The following is a 9,858-nucleotide window of genomic DNA, read 5'->3' as shown; positions in this document are numbered from 1 at the left end:
ATGGCAGCAGCAATAGAGTTGCTGGAAACTTTGGAGGATTTAGCTGATAAAGAACTAAAAACCTTCAAGTGGTACCTGCAGCAGGCCGACTTCCTGAAGGACTTGCTATCGATCCCAAAGAGTCAACTGGAGAATGCCGACAGACCGGACACCGTAGATGTGATGGTGCAGGCCTACAGCCATCAGGGTGTGGAGGTGGCTAAGAAGGTTTTAAAGAGGATGAGGAGGAATGATCTGGTGGAGAGGCTGTCCAACAACAACAGCTCAGGACCCGAAGATCAGTCACAGAAAACCACTAGGTTACGTAGCTTTAGGGGATGAATAGAGCTAAATAAGTAATAGTTACTTATAGCGGTATAACTACTAGTTAACTCTACAAACGACCTGAGCCACAGGCTGCTCCTCTGACCTCTGACCTCCCATCAGTCAATAAGCAGACTGAAGGTAAAGTTACAGATGACAGGAGATGAGATGATTAGAAAATGCTGCATCATCATTTGTGTTTATTTACCGTAGTTTTTTGTCTAAGTGTGGTTGTTCTGTCCTTAATGGTGATAAACTGCCATCAGTCAAAGAAAAACTTGAATGTGCCCCAACACTAATGTGTTTCTTGTCTCTCAGTGGAAACCAACGATGACGAGCGTTCAGAGAATAGATCTGCTTCATCTGTTCAGCTCCAAGCTGCTCTTCTTTCTGACCTCCCAACTGTCACAAGGCTGAATGAAGGTGAAGTTGTTCTCTGACAAACTGTTGAATTCAGAAGATTTAACTTTAATTTAAATCATTTAAATAGATTAAATAGACATTTCATTTTTGATGAACCACAGGCTGCGCCTCTGTCTGAACTCCTAAGTATCAATTGAAGGTAAATTTGTTCTCTACTCTGCTTGGATGAGACTGAGACTCCTTTACACACACAGAGAGTTATTTCTTGTTTTGTCTCTTTTGAACAGCTCACATCCTCTCCACAGCCCACTTGTCAAACAGCAGAGCAGTTTTAGTCAGAGACTTCTCCAGCTCCGCTGTGACAAGGAAAGGTTCAGGAAGTTATTTGTGCCAACAGCCATCAGCCTGTACAATGACTACCTGACAGAGAGTCAGTGCTCATGCTGATGGTTGAACAATGTGTAACTAAGTCACTTTCCATTTAAGTCCTACAGTGTGTTTAGTTGTTATTACTGTTTATACTGTGTGTTATTCTTGTACTGTGTCTCGTGTATTGTTGTGTAGATTATGTTTCTCAATGTTCAAATGTTTTCTGTGTAATGGCTGCTGCAACACCAAAATTTCCCCTTGGGGATCAATAAAGTATCTATCTATCTATCTATCTATCTATCTATCTATCTATCTATCTATCTATCTATCTATCTATCTAACTATCTATCTATCTATCTATCTATCTATCTAACTATCTATCTATCTATCTATCTATCTTTTATTAATCACTTGCCTGTGGCCTTAGATCAGCTCACAGTTTTTCCTTGTGGAGGGATGATAAGTGCACTGTTCTCTAGGCCTGTATACAGCAGGATACTTAACAATGGCTGTATAGTGTGGCATTGAATGAACACATCAATGATTTACATCATTCTGCAGGTATGATGCAGAATGTGTTGGCAGACTTTTGTAGCCCTGACTTCACACCTCTCACAGATCTTATTTTGTTACTCCACAGATGTAACAGTACAGCCTCCCACAGCCAATTCATCGCACCAGTTCGTCCTGCAGTCTGACCTCCAAAACATGTTCAAGTGTGCACAAGAAGGGTGGACAAAGGAATTTTTGCATGATGTCAACTTAGAGCTAGTCATCACAGATGGGAGTTACACACACTCCAACACACAGCATGAGGCCTGGCAGCCTGAGATGGAAACAGGGAAACCAGCAGAGTCACAGAGACACATTAAACCCAGCAACATCTTCAAACATGGCACCACTTCAAGAACGGTGTTAACCATTGGGACTGCAGGAACTGGTAAATCGTTCCTTGTGAAGAGGTTTTTGTTGGATTGGGCTGAAAAAAGAGCCAATCAGAACATGCATCTTTTATTCCCCTTCTCTGTGCAGGAACTGAATTTATGGAGAGGAGAAACGTTTCTTTTGGCAGAGCTTATTCACACATGTATTCCAGAAACCAAGAGCATTAAGGAGGAGACTCTTAATGACATCTTCACAACTTTACAGAACTCAAAAAACTCTGACTTTGACCAAAGTGAATTTAAACGTATGTTTGTGTTTGACGGCCTGGAGGAAAGACACCTTCAACTAGACTTTACAAGCGAAACAACTGCGTCTTTTGATGTGAGAAACTCAGCCAAATGACCCTGACTGAGATGTACATCCACTTCCTGGTGGTTCAGATCAGCCAAGCAAAGGAGAAGAATGTCTCAGAAAAGTGCATTCAGTACATCTAGTCACTGGCAAAACTAGCTTTTCACCAGCTACTGAAAAGAAAAACATTATTTAACAAAGAAGACCTGAGGTACTGTGGCTTTAATATCAGGGCGGCGTCAAAGTACTCTGGATTTTACCCAGAGATCTTCAGACACGTGTGTGGGCAGAGAAAGGACAAAGAGCAGAAACAAATGTTTTACTTTGCTCATTTGAGTCTCCACGAGTTTCTGGCGGCTCTTCATGTGAATATATCGCTCGTCAACTACAACAAAAATGTGATGCCTTCACCACAACTGACAGTCAAAACACTGATTCTGTGCTTTAGCAAAACATCTGCGACAAGTGTCCAGAAAACTGCAGTGAAGAAGGCCTTACGGAGTCCAAATGGACACCTTGACTTGTTCCTCCGCTTCCTCCTGGGTCTTTCACTGCAGAGCAACCAGAGTCAGCTACAAGGTTTCCTAACACCGACAGGACGATTCTCATAAACAAACCAGACAATTAAATATTTAAAAAATAAGATCAGAAACAATCCATCTCCAGAAAAAAACATCCTCCTGTTCCACTGTCTGAATGAGCTGAAGGATGATTCTGTAGTGGAGGAGATCCAGCAGTACCTAAATTCAGGAAGTCTCTCCACAGACCAACTGTCTCCTGCTCAGTGGTCAGCTCTGGTCTTCATCTTAATATCATCAGAAAAAGATCTGGACGTGTTTGACCTGAAGAAATACTCTGCTTCAGAGGAGGCTCTTCTGAGGCTGCTGCCGGTGGTCAAAGCATCAAACAAAGCTCTGTAGGTGAACACATGAATATAAAAGCTTAAATATGATGCTACATCATAATGTGCCACAGATTTTACAGGTTCTTCCTCCTTTAACCTGGATTTCTACGTGATGCAAAGGGATTAATGGGAATTCGATTGTAAATACCAAAGGCGTTTATTAAAATGTATTGTTCAACATTAGATATCACTGAACATATACTGCGATTTAATTCTCCTACAGACAGCAAATGGTTTTACATAATGTAATCTGTTAGATGATTGGCAGTTTGTCTGAGTCTGCCTGAGATATGAAACCTTAGACATGAAAACTGTGGATAGTCTTTAACTGTTAGAAAGCTGTGCAGGTGATGGCACTAACACGTTTTTCAGAGCTCACTGTACTCTACAGTCCGTGAATCTAAATATGAAACGATGGTTTGTCTCCATTTTTGAGGACGTAAAACCAGTATTTCTGTCTTATTATCACTGAGTTTAGAAAGGCTTTTAGACATCCAGCTCATGCAGTTTACCAGCCTGCTTATGTGACTCTGAATCATCAGAGGACAGGGAGACATACAGCCGTGTCATCAGCATATGAAGAAGATATTCTATGATTACTAAAAACAGAAACACACTTTAATAGCACTTTGCTTTGATGTTTTTCTCCTTGACTTGTTTGATGTTGTTGATTTTTGACTTGTTCCTCACTTATAAGTCGCTTTGGATAAAAGCGTCTGATAAGATTCAAGATTCAAGATTTAAAAAACTTTATTGATCCCAGAGGGAAATTGTTTTGCCTCATTACCGTTGTTCTCAAAACGGACAGAAAGAAAAGGAACCACAACCAGGAAAGATCCAACACCAACATAAATACACAAACATCAATACCGAAAAACTCAATATATATACAGAATACGTAAATAGATAAATGCAATTGGGTCAATATATTCACAGCAAGTTTATGACAGTATCACTTCCCCCACCCCTTACAGAGGGGGGAGGAATTGTACAGATTGATGGCCACAGGTAGAAAGGATCTACTGTGGTTCTCTGTGGAACATTTAATGTTAATAAGTCTTTGGCTGAACGTGCTCCTCTTTCCAACCAACACACTGTGCAGTGGGTGGGAGGGATTGTCCAAGATTGAGAGGACTTTAGACAGCATCCTCCTTTCAGCTACAACATGTAGAGGGTCCAGCTCCACCCCCAGAACAGAGCCAGCCCTCCTAATCAGTTTGTTTAGTCTGTTAGTGTCTGCCACCTTCATGTTGCCGCCCCAGCAGACCACAGCATAGAAGATGACACTGGCCACCACAGACTCATAAAACATCCGCAGCATGGTGCTGCAGACGTTGAAGGACCTGAGTCTCCTCAGGAAGTACATCCGGCTCTGAGCATTTTTGTACAATCCTGATAAATGACTAAATGGAAATGGAAAAATTCTGGCAAGCGATTCATAAATCCATTTGTGCTGTTCTTCAGACTAACTGGCTGTAAAGTGGCGTGGAGAAGCTGTGAAGCTCTGTCTTCAGTTCTCAGCTCCAACTCGTCTTATTTGAGAGAGCTTGACCTGAGTAACAACGACCTGCAGGATGTAGGGGTGAATCTGCTGTCTGCTGGACTGCAGAGCCAACACTGTGCACTTGAAATTCTCAGGTCTGCATTTTTCCCCTATATTACCATTTTAATCAAAGGGCTTCTGCTAGTCTGATACCTGAATTTCTTACATCATAAACACGATTTTTCACAACACATCCTGATTGTAAATAATTATAATAATAACAACTAGTTTTGTATTTTACAATAATACAAGATTTTTAGCTAAAACTATTAAAAACCTTGTTTTCTTGAGAGTTAGATTTTGGTTCACCGAGAACCTCACTCTGGAAGTTGAGTCCTGGGAACTGGACTTCCTTCTTATTAGGTTGAGACGTTTCACTACTCGACAAGTCGCTTCTTCAGTCTGAAGATAATTGGTTAGAGACACTAATTTATGCTCCAGGTTTGGTTTCACTCCACCTCTTGGACTGAATAAACTTGTTAGGTGAATCAAAGGATGTGGCGGATTTAATAGTCACACCTCTACCAACCCCTCTTATCACCTAAAGTGGGTCGTTATGTGTGTCCAACCTGGTGCAAGTGAAAATTGGGCCTGATGTTTCTGGGCATGGACGATCAAGCCCAATTCACACCAGCACCAGGTTGGAGGGAGTGGGGTGAAACCAAACCTGAGGCATAATTTTGTGGGCTCCAACCAACTATCTTCAGATGGAAGAAGCTACTTGATGAGTAGCAAAACAAGAAGGAAGTCCAGTTACCAAGACTCAACTTCCAGATATCTTCACCTGGATGACTGAGAATCTTCACAGACATTGTTCCTCACTACATGGATTATTAATGTCCCTTCATTAACTCACATCTTAACGTGTTTTCTAGAACTTCTATCCCTTGTGTAAAGTGTAAAGTATTTCCTCAGATACTAACTGTGACAGCAAACTAATTCAGAATCATCATGCAGGCTGTCAGGTTGTATGATCACAGAGGAAGGCTGTGCTTCTCTGGCAAGAGCTCTGAGGTCTAACCCCTCCCATCTGAGAGAGCTGGACCTGAGCTACAATCACCCAGGAGACTCTGGAATGATGCTGCTGTCTGCTGGACTGAAGGATCCACACTGGAGACTGGACACTCTCAGGTATGGGTTGACAAAGAGCCTGAAAAAAATATATGTGTGAAGACACAACTACAGCTACTGTAGCTAAAGATTACTCTAGCTAGACAATTTGCCTTGTTTTCAAATTCCTGTTTTTTGTATTCAACCTTTAAGTATTTAATTTCATTTATTTTAGAATGTGTAGCAGGAACAACGTGACACAGAAACACACTTCAGGAATCACAGTGTTTTGTTTACAGGACATCGAAGTAGATTTACATGTTACATGTTGTACATATAAGTCCTGTTTCTTTAACAACAGAAAGTCTGGTACACATTTCCTATATGTTCTGGTGTTTTTTAACAGGGACAGTGGATGTTTTACTGCGACTATGTTATATGCTGCTGGGTAGGACTAATAGGGGACTGGTGCTTTTTGTAAAGAGCAAATAGAAGAGTGATGTGAATGTTGTCAGGTAAAAATTGACCCTCTGTCAGTAGTGATATAAAACAGCGGTTCTCCAGATGTAAGCCACATGTGATGTTTTCTCCAAGGAAGTAGGCTGTCTGTAGACATTAAGTGTGAGTTTTCATTTCATAGCCTCACAGCGAGGCTGTTGTTCGACTAGGCCAAAGATCTGTGGTATAAGGACATTGCTCAACTTGACCCAGTTACAATTTCTGTGCCTTCTTGGTTGTGTCTTCTCAGTAAGTTGTCAAAACCAAGGACCTGTGTTTGTAACACACAGTCTCGCCTGAATTCAAAGACCACTATTCCCTCGTTCTCCTGTTTCATCCACTAGGTTGGACCATAGTGGAGAGCACAGACGGAAACCTGGTTTGAAGAAGTGTAAGTATTTTTGTCCAGTTTTACTTAAGTGACAAAAAATACATGTTAATTTAGGTCAATAAACTCAGTTTTTAAAAAGATGTTCAATAAACTCTAGGTTAACCCCTAAGAAAAACTACCAATAACATACTTTTTAAAAACTTTATTGCTGAGTATACTTTCAGTTGACTTTTTATGTACTAACAACAAACAATAACAAATATCCAATAATGGTCTTTTGATAGACTTTTTTCTCCTGGTGCCATGAAATAAATAATGTCCTTTAAATATGTTTTACCTGTATGTCTGGTAACACCTGACTGATTTTCAAATAGTGCTTCTGGATGATCGGTTGGATTTCTTAGCACATCAGAAATTTTGGTGAGCTGTGTTGCAGTGTGGTCTGATTTAGTAAAAATGGCTGCTGTCAAACTAAATGTTAGAAACAAGAGTAAGCCTGTTGCAATCACAGCAGCAGGGTGATTAAATGTGGTATTTGTTGTTCCTTGTTTGTTCCATTAGATGCCTGCGAATTGGAGCTGGATCCAAACACAGCACACGCAAACCTCAAACTGTCTCATGACAACAGAAAGGCGCTGTTGGAGGATCATCTGTATCCTGATCATCCAGACAGGTTTGACGGCTGGGCACAGGTGCTGTGCACAAATAAACTCAGCGGTCGCTGTTACTGGGAGGTCAAATGGAGAGGAGAGGTCAACATCGCCGTGACTTACAAAGGAATCAGAAGGTTTGGAGAGAACGACCAGTCCTGGAGTCTCAGGTGCTTTCAACGTTGCCACAACAAGAAAAGACTAGAAATTGCCGCTCCCTACTCCTCTGTCTCCAACAGAGCAGCAGTGTATGTGGACTGTCCTGCTGGAACCCTGTCCTTCTACAGAGTCTCCTCTGAAGAACTGATCCACCTTCACACCTTCAACACCACATTCACTGAACCTCTTTATGCTGCGTTTGGCTTTGAATTATTTTTGGGGATTAGCCAGTTCTTACAAGTTGAGTCCTCTGTGTCTCTGTGTAGGCTGCAGAAGGCAGCGTCTCAGAGAATGTAACTCAAAGACATTTACATTAGTCATTTGTCAGGTGCTTTTATTGAACACAAATCACTTAGTGAGGTAAAAAGCAGGTAATGGATCTCCAGGTCCAGGAGAAGCCATTTGAAACTAAGTGCCACAAGAACATCGATCCATTATCCAAAACCTTTTTCCTTTTCAAGGGCCGTGGAGTTCTGGAGCCAGTCCCAGCTGCAACACGTGAGCTCTCCAGCCCAAACTGAGAGTTGGGATTTAGCTTTTATGGGTTACTTCTTTTGTAAATTTTTATTTATTTAAATTTATAATTAACACCATGGAAAATTAGATCCCACCATCACCCTCCTCTCTCTCAACATTCCAACCCCCCCAGCCAAAATAAGGCTGCAGGACCTGATGGAGTCAGCTGCAGAGTCCAAAGGCCTGTGCTGATCTGCTCTGTGGGATTCTACAGCAGCTCTTCAACCTCAGCCTGAGACAGGAGGGTGTGCCGAAGCTTTGGAAGACGTCATGTCCAAAACGTTCATCTCTAGCTGCTCTAGACGATTACAGACCAGTCGACCTCATCTCACACATCAGGAAGGTTCTGGAGAGACTGGTACTGACCCATTTGAGGTCCCAGGTGGAAACATCTCTATACCCACCTCAGTTTGCCTATCACCACCCCGGTTGGAGCAGATGATGCCATGATATACCTGCTATAGAGAGTTTTTTCACACCTGGACAGAGCAGGCAGCACTGTGAGGGTCATGTTTTTCACTTCTCCCGTGATTTATTACAATCCAGCCTGTTCAGCTGAGAGAGAAGATCCTGAAGTGAAGATGCAGGTTGACTCCTCCACAGCTTCCTGGATCACTGACCAGCTGACAGACAGACCACAGTTTGTACAGCTCAGAAGTTGTTAGTCTGAGCAGGTGATCAGCAGCACAGGGGACTGTCCTCTCACCTTTCCTCTTCACCCTCTACACCTCTGACTTTCAGTACAATACTGAGTCCAGTCATCTGCAGAAGTTCTCAGACGACTCTGCGGTCGTGGGGTGAGGAGGCAGAGTCCAGAAGCCGGTGGACTGTTTTGTTAAGTGGTGTGAAAACAATCACCTGAGCTTAAATGTGACGAAGACCAAGGAGATGGTTGTGGACTTTAGGAGGAACAGAGACTGTTTAGACACAGTTCAGTGTCACAGTTCTTCATGACCTGAAGAGCTATATTCATTACAAGTGTACTCCAGTTTTTAATCCACTTTTCTGTTTTAATTTGGGCCTTATCCCACTGTGCACTGTTTTATACCTTTTAAAAGAAAATTACACATTTTATCTTAAGAATCTTAAGAATTTAACTGAATATAATAAATAACGAATAACGAACAAATATTCTGCAAATGTAAAAATGAATCAGCACAGTACAGAGTTCAACATCTACGATTCAGTCAAACGTTCAGGTTTGTGCTAGTTTCTGATCCTAGGAGAGAAACAGATGATCTGAGGAAGAGACGTGTCCTATATAATGGTCACTTAAATCCCAGATCGAAAGGCAGCAGGGACATCGCCTGGATCCACGTGTGAAGATATGAGAAAGGACGAGAGGAGGGCAGATCACCTGGTCCTCCTCGTCCTCCGTCTGCCGAAGACATCAAACCTCACAGGAGACAGAACGTGTTCAGTGACAAAACAGCAATCGACCCAATCCAAAGTGACAACAGTCTCAAAAACAGGACGACTGATGCTTTTTATTTATCATATAACTTCTTGTAAAGGGCCATAAAGTAAGTTTAATTTGGATAAAAGCTCTGTCGGTAAAAGGTGCAGTCTGTAATTTTTGACCATGAGAAAACAGCAGTTACTGGTTTAACTGGTCTTACAGTGGTAAAGCGGAGCAGGTGGTTGATCCAGGAACCTTCTTATTTTATCTGTGGTTAGTTTCAACAGACAGAAGCAGAAGATCAGACACATGAAGACATGTCTGAGTCCTGGATTGAGGACACTTTGAACACAGCACAGTTAGGACCCAGAAGCGGTTCAAAGCATTTGACATCCAGTTTTCCAAAGACATGCTGAGGCTGATACATGTAGTGACATTAATGAGGGTTTGAACACCTGTCGAACCCCATCCGTGTTCCGTCCTACTGTCTGTTAGCCCTTAGCCTTTAGCATTAGCACACTAAGAATAAGAAATTAA

At 41.9% G+C, this 9,858-nt stretch overlaps 1 pseudogene; it reads left to right on the top strand.

Annotated features, from left to right (window-relative positions):
* On the top strand, positions 1-7,757 carry LOC113157925 (annotated as a pseudogene).
* The last annotated feature ends 2,101 nt before the right edge of the window (positions 7,758-9,858 follow it).

Source organism: Anabas testudineus, chromosome 8 (genome assembly GCF_900324465.2).
Source record: "Anabas testudineus chromosome 8, fAnaTes1.2, whole genome shotgun sequence".
Classification (NCBI taxonomy): Eukaryota; Metazoa; Chordata; class Actinopteri; order Anabantiformes; family Anabantidae; genus Anabas; species Anabas testudineus.
This window is presented reverse-complemented; position numbering and strand designations above follow the sequence as displayed.